This window comes from Clytia hemisphaerica, unplaced genomic scaffold (assembly GCF_902728285.1).
Source record: "Clytia hemisphaerica strain Z4C2 unplaced genomic scaffold, Clytia hemisphaerica genome assembly, whole genome shotgun sequence".
NCBI lineage: Eukaryota > Metazoa > Cnidaria > Hydrozoa > Leptothecata > Clytiidae > Clytia > Clytia hemisphaerica.
In genome coordinates, this window is record NW_027103614.1 from 443,576 (window position 1) to 453,852 (window position 10,277).

Below are 10,277 nucleotides of genomic sequence, written 5' to 3' on the forward strand. Positions count from 1 at the left end.
CATCGTGAATCGTAAATCGTTAGATCGTGCATCTTAAATTACACCAACCCGAAAATCAATCAGGTTGGAGTTGAAAAGGAAAATATAATGACATAGAAACCCATCAATGCAAAAATGACTATAAGGAAGAAAGCAACTCAATATGAGTTAAGATGGAAGGAAGTAACTTAAAATGAGTCAAAAAGTATTTCAAGAAATAACATAATCTGTTCCTCTATTTTCGACCTACACAGCCTTTTACGAAAATATCCTCCTATATGATGGAAATACCCGGGGGGGGGGACTTAGGCAAAAATTGGTGCTGGGTATGTGCGGACGGTAAGGGTCGGGTTTTTCCGTCGTTTGTATAAGTAGGAACTACTAGTAATGACCCGTAACGTACCGGAACGACCCAGAACGACCCAGAACGACCAAGGTGGTCCGTTCCGCCCATGGGCGCAGAGGGCGCTGACGAACACGCGGGAAACTCAATGGCGGGAAATTGCGAACGCGGGAAACTTTACTGAGTAAATTACAGACCCTTTTATTGTTAAAATAATTGTAAACATTTTGGAAGTATTGTGCTATTTTCTGAATTTAAAGCTAGAAAAACATAAATTTTTTTTTTTTTTACACAAAAACATTTTAAAGATCCTCAAAAGATTGAAAAAGCATTAGATATTAGATCTGTTTCAGTCTACATTTTACATAGTTTTGTCATTATTGTTAAACAATCGAAAACGTGCGGGGTATTATTAGAAAACAGTTCCTGGAAACTCAAGACACGTGATGGAAAAGATACTGGAAGACTTGGCCAAGGAAGTAAGTTTTTCAACAATTTTGAAAATCAGGCTTAGTGTTTTTACAGCCTGTGTCATTAAATTTTGGTTTTGAATAGCTCAAACTGCTTTCTTTTTGTTGTGTCCTAGAAAAAATACTGCAAGTTAGCTAACTGAGGTGTGAATAGAATAGTGCCATGATGCGATGGTGACCCGGGACAGGATAGGCACTAAGGCAAAATTGAGTACAGACACGTGCCGCTGGTCAGGGTCCCTTTTTTAGGCTCTGAAGATATCTGAGAGGGTCCCAAATTTACTAATTTCTTCCAAACCAAGATGTGTATCTGATTAGGTCGACTTTAGATTATTTTGGACAATTTTCAGGGTGGGATTCGGTGGAAATAAGGAAAAATTTTCAATTTTTCGTCTACTTTTCTCCATTTTAGCCACTTTTTCAGGGTGGAAATGGGAAAATTCTTCAATTTTTCATTCCGACAGGATCCCAATTTTGCCAAAAATTCATATCTGACAGGGTCCACTTTTCAAACTCCAGCGGCACGTCCAATATGTGACGGAGCCCGATTTTCGAAAGACATTTTTTTCTAGCCGAAAGTGCAGGAAAAACTGTTTTTTTGGCATTTTCTCGAGATTTCATCATCAGTTTTTTTTGAATTTTTGCACAAAGATGCGTCTTAGCAATATCCAAAACATGGATGAGTCAAATTTTGAGAAAAATTCTTTTCTGGCCGAAAATGCCAGAAAAATACATCAAACGTGGTGCAATTGTCAATAAAACTGATTTTTGAACCCGGAATCTTTTAAAAATTGCCAGAACAGCTGATTTTCACTAGAAAAACGGCATTTTTTGGAATAGATTTGACAAAGAATGATTGAAAAATATTGAGTAAATTGAGAAAATTGATGACAAGTGAAAATCTAATTTGAGAGTGAATGTTTGAAAACCAAACCTAAACACACCAGTGAAAAATGGCTGACACACAAAGTAGAAAAGAAATAAAAAAAAACCTTCCAGGTGAGCCTATGAAACTGATGAAAGTGTGTGCAGCAAAATGAATGAAATGTTGAAAATATTGATTGCTTAAAAGGTTGAATAAATCTTGAAAATTGAACTTTGAGTTTGAAATTGAATTGATGGTTCTAAAAAAGCTTGATTTGAGTGACAACATCTTGACGCTGTGTAAGTCTTTCAAGAATGAAGTGAGTGGTTTGATTTGTGAGGCCTTTTTATGGAAATAGAAATAGGGTCATAAAATATGATAATGATCCCTTGACATTACAAGCTGATATTATAAAAAACAAGCTGATAATCTATTAGGAATATAAAATGATACGAATGTCTGATAATTGGTCAATTAAATGAATGAAAAGAAAAGGCATATCTAATTAAATATTTTCATGAGTCCAAATTGAATCTCGTGAGAGCGATGACTTTACAAATACTCAGCTTTCCAAGCCAGCTTTTGGGCCTCTATCAAGATGGACTGAAAATCTGAATATGAGGATACATCATTTGAGTAATAACATAGTTGTGAATTGCTTCAATGATATAAACATCATCAAAGCTGAAACAGTTCGCAGAGGTATTGAAGAAACACCAGCATTTATTGTGTACTTGCCATCTTACAAAGTTTTTAATTTTTTTTTGCAATTTCAGACGAAATAAACTTTCCTATGAACTAGCCTCTAGGGGCCGTCCATATAGTACGTATGCACAAATTTTCCAAAAATTGATACCCTCTTCCCCCTTGTACGCAGAGGATAATAGAAATGATGTCATTTAAACAATAGATGTACGCTTTTGCTAAACTCCCCTCTCCCCCTTCACTGCATACGTACTATATGGATGTCCCCCTAATAAAAATAAGATATAAATCTTTGATATCTACATTTTAGGATCCAAGAATGGAACCACGAAATCCAACTTACATTTACAATATCAATAGAACCTTTGCACCCAAACCAGCTGCATGTGACTTGAAAAGCGAAGAATGTGAAAGAATGATAAACGAGATGAAGCAAAGTGGACACATTACCTCTGTCGTTTTATCTTCTGAGCAATACATTGCATTCCATGCCTCAAAAAAAACTCTGAATGATGTAAACAGATTTTGTGTTGACAAGGACTTTACCTTTGTGGTGGACACAACATTTGAGTTATCAGATGGATTATGGTTGACTGATAGCTCCTTTGAGTATGGAGCATTGATCAACTCTGAAGGCAAGCACCCTAGCTTTCCTGGCCCCTACATGTGGCATTTCAAGAAAAATGAAGAAAACTATAGGTGAGCCACTTGTTTATCCCTCCAAAGATTGGATTTTCAACTTTATATTGTAAATGGTCCGATTTGGCTGTAATTTTGCAAACATGATGATCCTTGGGTGAATATCTGGGTTGTTTGTTTCATTTTTTCAAAATTTTGATTTTTGGGGGCTGGGGACAAGCTTTTCGCCAAAACGAGGCTAAACTTTGTGGCAGCCTGGAGACTTTTCAAAAATGGTCAGATTTGGCTGAAATTTTACACACTTGATTCTTGAGTGAATATCTAGAAGATTATTTTCACTTTTTGAAAATTTTCGCCAAAAGGCTAGAGACTTATGAATTGGTCTGATTTGGATCAAATTTGCACACTTGATCCTTGGGTAACTCCCTGGGACCCTGGGGTGAACTGACATTCACTTAGCTTATGAATTTTACAATTGGGCCTACAAAGAAAGAAAACTTTGATTTGAAAATGTTTTCTTCCATAATGGTGGAAATTATGTAATGTAGCAAAATGTAATAAACCTCTATACCCTTACCTTTCTTTTAAGAGTAATTTATTTCTATTTTAATTATGGAAGGTTTGCAACAGAAATGATTCAATCCGATCAAAGGATGGCTGGAATACAACAAATTGGACATAACCTTGATAGTGCTGTTAGCAATGGACTTGGTTCTGTTCTCCGCCAAGCTGAAAAATTGTACTGTACGCAACATGTACAAAACAGAGATTCGTTTAAATTAAAGCAGTTGGGTGCAAACATAAGGACAACCAATCGTATCATGTCGGATATTTATTGAACCCAAAGTGGATTTGTTGCTGAGTTTGGTCTTGCTGATGCGTCAGATCCAGAGGACTTCGAAGTCAAGATGGAAAGTCTTCAGACCATCTGGGATTCCAGGATTCCATGCCTGGTTCCTGTCAAACAGATCTACCATCTTCAAATCAAAGCTTGTGCTGTCTGCTAGAAAACACTTGAATATCGAAGGGCGATTTTATTCCAATACTGTAGAGAGCGAACACAGACTCCAGAAGAAGTACCTGGCCGAGGAACTCGCTGGTGAAAAGGATGTTGTCCATGTGAATCGACTCCTTATTGGCTTCATTGATGAGTTCTACTCTAAATTAGTGCGAAGCATTCGAGGTTTAGGCCGCTACCGTCTGGCTCCAGGTTATGAGCAGTTTTCCGTCGAACCACACAAATGGAATCAGTGGTCGGCTGAAAGAAGACAACAACATGTTGATGTATTCCTCAATTTCTCACCTTCAGCTGCCGGTTCAAACACAAAGCCTGCTGCAGCTGGTTTGAAGAAGGCTCCTCGTGCCAATAGAAGAATAGAAAAAGGTGAACCTGAATTGTTTGTTGAAAGAATCCAGGTCCTAAAAGAAGCTGTTACCCCTATCAAAATCAGCAAAAGAAATGGTCGAAAAGATGAATGGAAGTCACGAAGAATGGAGCAGTTGCAAATGAAGGTGAAACTCCAACACACAGGCGAGACGAACTTGACCAAGAAATTGATCCATTAAATCCAGACCGTCCAAACCGAAAGTCAATTTTCCTTGTCCATCGAAAGGACTCTAAAAATTGTCCTTTGAGTGTCAAAAGTTGTCATGTCTGCAGGCGATTGTTTGGTAATGAAGATTGGGTTGTTGTGAAGACAGAAGGAGTGCGTAGTTTTACTGATTCGAAAGGAAATTCCAAGACGAGTGTTGGCAACGTCTACTTACACTTTCTCAGAGGCTGCCTTGCAGAATTCCAGCAAAACTTCAACTTCAGTATGGTGATTGTCTTGTTGAAAACTCTTGAACTCTTTCCAGCCAGTGCTGAACAACGGTTGAGACGCCTTGGGTGCAAATTTAAGTGAGAATCTATAAATAGTAATATCCAATTGCTCTGACTCTTCACAAATACACTTTTTACAATGGTCGATATTACAATTTAACCTTTCTTCTTTGGATTCAGTGTTGAAACATTATTTCCAAATTTTATCCCAATTTTTCAGTGCATTTCTTGCAGACGTAGGTGGTTTTTGTTTTCTTGATAAAAACGGTCTTAGTTTTTGTTAGTATTTTCATGTTATTTGTTAGTATTTTTAGAAATTCTGGATAACCAGGTTTGGTGGATAATGTCTTAGATAAAATAACCAGGTTTAGAGTCTCAGACTCCTCTATTATATTTGACTTCTAAGCTTGAAATGCATTCCACGCTTGGTTTATTTTTTATTAGCTTTTGTTACATTTAATTTTTTTTTCCAGCTTTTAAAAACGAAAAGTAAAGAAAACTTTATATATTATAATATATTTTTAAAACCATTACTCTTCTGTGCTTAATTGTAGGGGGCTTTGCAATTTTTGGAAAAATATCACCCCATAGCATTTTATAATTACCCCCCCCCCATTTTACGATATTTCTTCCAGGGTACCCACCCTCCCTGCTTATTCCACGCCCCTATAATTAAGCACAGTAGAGTACTTTACATTTTGGGTATTTTTATTTTTAAATGTTGTAAATATTGCACCAATTGGGGATAGAGCGTTAAACATCCGGATTAATTTCTTTTGAAACATTTTCTGTTTACTCTCGGGTGCGTAATAAGCCTCCCCCCGCTAATAAACTTTTGGATAAATTTTCAAGAAAATGTTTTTTAAAGTTTGCATTTTTGCCCTAATCTTGCTTTCCTTTTCTTTTCACAAACTTTCCACCCAGGACATTTTATTCCAACCCCTCTCCCCCGCCACCGCTTAACTGAGATTTTTCCAGGTAGGTAGACAGTAAAGTATTGTTGTTTTTATCACATGCTTAATAGCAGACGTAATATAGGTTTTGTCACGCTTGTCCCTCTTTCAAATTTAAAAGCGAAAAGTAAAGAAAATATTTATATTTTTAGTGTATTTTGAACAATTTTAGGTACTTTTTTTGTCTTGTAAATATTGTCTAAAATTGGAAAGTCAAAAAGCATATACTTTTAGTCTATATTTTAGGTATTTTGGTCTCATTTCGTAAATATATTGCTTCAAACTAATAACGCAAACTAAAGAAAAGTTTAATAATATCTGTAGTCTAGAATTCATGATATTCATGATGTAATCTTTTATACGGAAGCACACAAAATAATTTGCCACTAGTTCCGGGTTATCTCGGGTGCTTCCGTATAAAAGATTACGTGATGAATATCAATTTTTGCTTTAGGCATTAGTGTTAGGCCTACAAACTTTTGATTTGGACCTTTTCGCGGAACAAAAAATTCTTTAAAAAACTTCGAAATAGTAAAAGAAAACTTCAAACTTCAATCATATCTTTAGTATTTAGCGCATTCTCAAGGTTTCTTTTCGTTTGAAAGTTTTCATTTTTATTCAACAATTCGTGAAAGTGTAAGTTAATGGTCGTTCTGGGTTGTTCTGGGTCGTTCCGGTACGTTATGGGTCATTACTACTAGTTCCTACTTATACAAACGACGCGGGTTTTTCACCTTTCAAAGTCTCTCTAAGGGTTACAAAAATCAGGAAATTTCAAAGAAGTCTCTCTAAGGGTGGGAAAAATCACGATTTTTAGAAAAAAAATTTGATTTGAGAGAAAAAAATACAAAAAAGTCTCACTAAGGGTAGGAAATTTTTGAAAATCAGAGAAAATTTTTCGAAAAAGTCTCTCTAAGGGGGGGGCGGGGGCGTACGGGTTTGATGGTGTGACAGTGTTAACCCTTTTTTCCGTCGTTGTTTCGGTGTTTGAAGAAAAAAGTGACGGTATTTCGGTGTCAAACATGCCATGCGGTGACAAAAATAAGGATTTTACCAAATTTTGCTGTCGGTATTGACGGTAATCCAAGAAATATGCGTCGGTATTTCGGTGTCTGCGACCCCCGTACGCCCCCTCCTCTAAGGGTCACTTTTTCACTAAAATTTGGTCTCTCTAAGGGTCGGTTTTCGGAGGTCCAGTCCGCACATACGCCTTATTCACCAACCCTAGTACCCCCCCCCCCCCGGGTGGAAATAGGGTTGTGTATGTAGGCCAAAGCAGTGTTAATTAGACACCACCACAGATAAAAGATAGTAAAAAGATGTGTTTAGTGAAAGTATAAAACGAGCGCAATAATATAAAATAAACTGAAACGGTAAAAACCACGGAGCCAGCCGAAGAAACTAAAATAACAATGAGAAAAGAAGTATACTTTCTACTAGACAAAGTTGTTAAGACACGTTTCTGCCACAACGTTGAAGAAAGCATACTAGAAAATAATGAACTGGGATTGGATTGCCACTATTCAACCATGTGGCTCTCACACACATTTTACAGTTCAAAGACTAAGATGGAAAGATTGGGCAAAGAATGACAATTAAAAAAAAATCGGACTAGAACCCTGTTCGAAGCCCCGTACACCCGTAACCGCTCATCGCAAGAGCTGGTGAACGAGTGAATCTTGAGAGAGTTGAAATCTTGAAAATCCTGAAAAAGGAACGAACTATAATCCGTCGAAGACTGCAATCTAACTTTGCGTTTTCAGCACCTTGACATCGCATTCTTTGTATAAAAACTTTGGCTTTAACTTTCAAGTCCTCGAAAAGTAATGTAGAACGAGAACTCCTGAGAAGTTCACCAACAAAAGTAGCCTGGAGATCCATGCTATGATTTCTTATTCTATATACTGTATACTGATGGCGAAATAGATAGCATGGTATGGGCTGAGAGTTTGAATTTCCCAGATCCTAATAACGGTTGAAAACATAGCCGATCAAAATTCTTTTACTTACTGGTCACACTTTCTTAGAAAAAGTTCAACTTCCCACAGCTGTTCTGCTCTCGATTCCAAAGAAGCCATATTTCGCATTGTACAAAAATCCCTCTTGCAAAATAAAAACAAAATCGCGGTCAAACCTACAAAAATAAAAGTTCCGTACAACCTTACTAAAATAAAATTTCTTCATTTAGGGATTTTCACCACGCGCGTGACGTCATCTGTTTACATTTTTTTTGTATTCAAGACAAGATGGCGGCGAGGCGCGCGCCAATTTTTCTATTTTCTTTTACTTTCCAAAGATTAACAAGACTAGAACTTTTTCTCGTTTCTTTTCAATTTTTGAAACATTATTACAGTGGAATCTCTCTATCTCGACAACCCTCTAACTCTCTATATCAAACACTAATCTTGGTCCCTTGAACATTTGTGGTTGTTCTAGGCAAAATTCCTTTCTTTATCTCGAACCTCTCTATCTCGAATATCTCTCTCTCGAGTAAAAATCTTGGTCCCTTTGGCTATTTTCTCTCTCTATCTCGAACTTTGGGTAGTAAAGGCTCTCTGGGAGTTCGAAATTCTACTTTACTCATTCTTTATGGGTCAACTACAGCTAACATTTAGATTTCGTAGATAGCACAGCAATGTTGCATTTGGTAACATTTAATTAACGTCATTTCCCTTATAAGGAAAAATAAAATGTTTCGCTGGCTCTTTCCATCAGTTATAAAACAAACACTTCACGCAAATTGTATAGAGTGTGAAGGTCGAAAGCGGATTAAATTTTCTATCAAGGATTCTCTGCGAACTTTCTTGTTTTTTTTTTATAAGCAAGAGTCTGTGGTAGATTAATAACCATAAGACCATAAGTTTGGGCAAATTTCGAAGAATGCTTCAACCTCAGCCAACACTATTCTTATAAAAAAGAAGAGTGTAAATTTGCCAAAAATTTTTGTTTTTGGAAAAATATTTAAAAGGAGAATTTAGGCAGCCCAAGCAATTGGCATGTCAAACTATTCAAGATGCTGAATAAATAGGATGCCGAGGTGTAAATCACTCGAAAAAGTCTCGTGCACCTTTTTGAAAGAAATAACGAGGAAGTTTTTACCAAAAAAAATCACGATGAAAATCATAAAAATAGAAAAAATCAAAGCAAAAATCAAAAAAATCTCGTAAACTTTTTTAAGTGGTTTACCCCTCGAAGGGTGCAAAGAAAATAGAATTGCGAAATAAAAACAATGGCGACTATAATTTTTTCAAGTTACAAGAAAAAGTCTATTATTTTTCATTATTCTTCAATGTACCAAGGCTAGGGTGGGAGAGGACCATAAGAAAGGGAAAAACAAAAGAATTTGAACATAGAACATTTGTGAATTTAGAAAATTATTATAAATTGTTTTCAAATGTACAAGTAACGAAGTTCAGTTGGCCACGACTGACATATGATCTTGAAATCTTCTACTGCAGACATCCAAATCAATTTTACGAAATGCTTGAAATTGATCAAATCGAGGTTAACCAACCAGCAGGGTAGCAATCCTAGTTGTAAAAAAATAAACACTGAGATCGAGGGTTGAATATAGGTTATTCAGTTACAATAGGATTAGTAAAATGACCAAATAAAATCTTTAAAGAAATGCTCTGTAAAAACTTTGGTTTGAAATTGAATCTTTGGAAAATCCGAGAAAAAAAATTGGCTTACCTTTCCCGTTGCCAACAACAGAAGGATTTCGTTATCATATGAATATATTTTGTCAGGGATGCTCTTCACAACACGCTTTCCTTTGTTAGAGAAAAGAGATGAAGATTGTGAAAAATCTACACACATTTTTTTAAGCCAGTATTAAGCAGCTCCTAATTTTCTTAAAAATACCCCCATCTGGGATTGATGAAAATAGATGAAATTCAAAATTTGAAAATTTTTGGACCGCCAGGTGATATGATATTTTACAGACCATTTTGTAAAATACAGTTCTGCAGTTCCTTGTGTTTCTGTGATCGGGAGAAACCTTCCTCAAATGCAAAGATAAAAAGATGCGAAACCAACACAATGAAATTGGAAAAAAGAGCTTACTTTCATTTGTTTGTCACTTCCAATTTAATTCCAGACAATGAAATATCTAGGCATATCTTGAGCTTTTAACTTCATTTTGTGTTCATGAGTACTTGTTAGTAGTAACTTTTCATTTTATTATTTCACTGTAACAAAAAATAATTATGTTAATGTCATTGATCATTTACATCAATATATAGGATACAAAGTAGAACAATTTACGTTTTACACAGCACTGAAACACTCAAGTTTGATTTATTTCAAAATTCAAAATCATTCTAAAGAAAAGGAACAGAAAGGAAAGGTTTTATGTTATATATGTCCGAAATTTCTGTTCTAAATTATTCATTCAAATTGTTCCTTTTAAAAAAGATTCAGAAAAAGTTAATTGAGCAAAAATGTGAGAAATTAAATGACATTTTTAGTTTTAGTTTTTAGTTTTTATTGAATATTTATA

The 10,277-nt window shown here is 35.7% G+C and overlaps 1 long non-coding RNA gene across 1 annotated transcript; it reads right to left on the reverse strand.

Moving 5' to 3' along the window:
• Nucleotides 1-9,177: 9,177 nt before the first annotated feature.
• On the reverse strand, nucleotides 9,178-9,962 carry LOC136802231 (uncharacterized). Its single transcript, XR_010845978.1, has 3 exons — nucleotides 9,842-9,962; nucleotides 9,470-9,549; nucleotides 9,178-9,306 (listed from the first exon to the last, which is right to left on the reverse strand). It is a non-coding gene; the product is annotated as an uncharacterized lncRNA (long non-coding RNA).
• Between the last annotated feature and the right edge of the window lie 315 nt (nucleotides 9,963-10,277).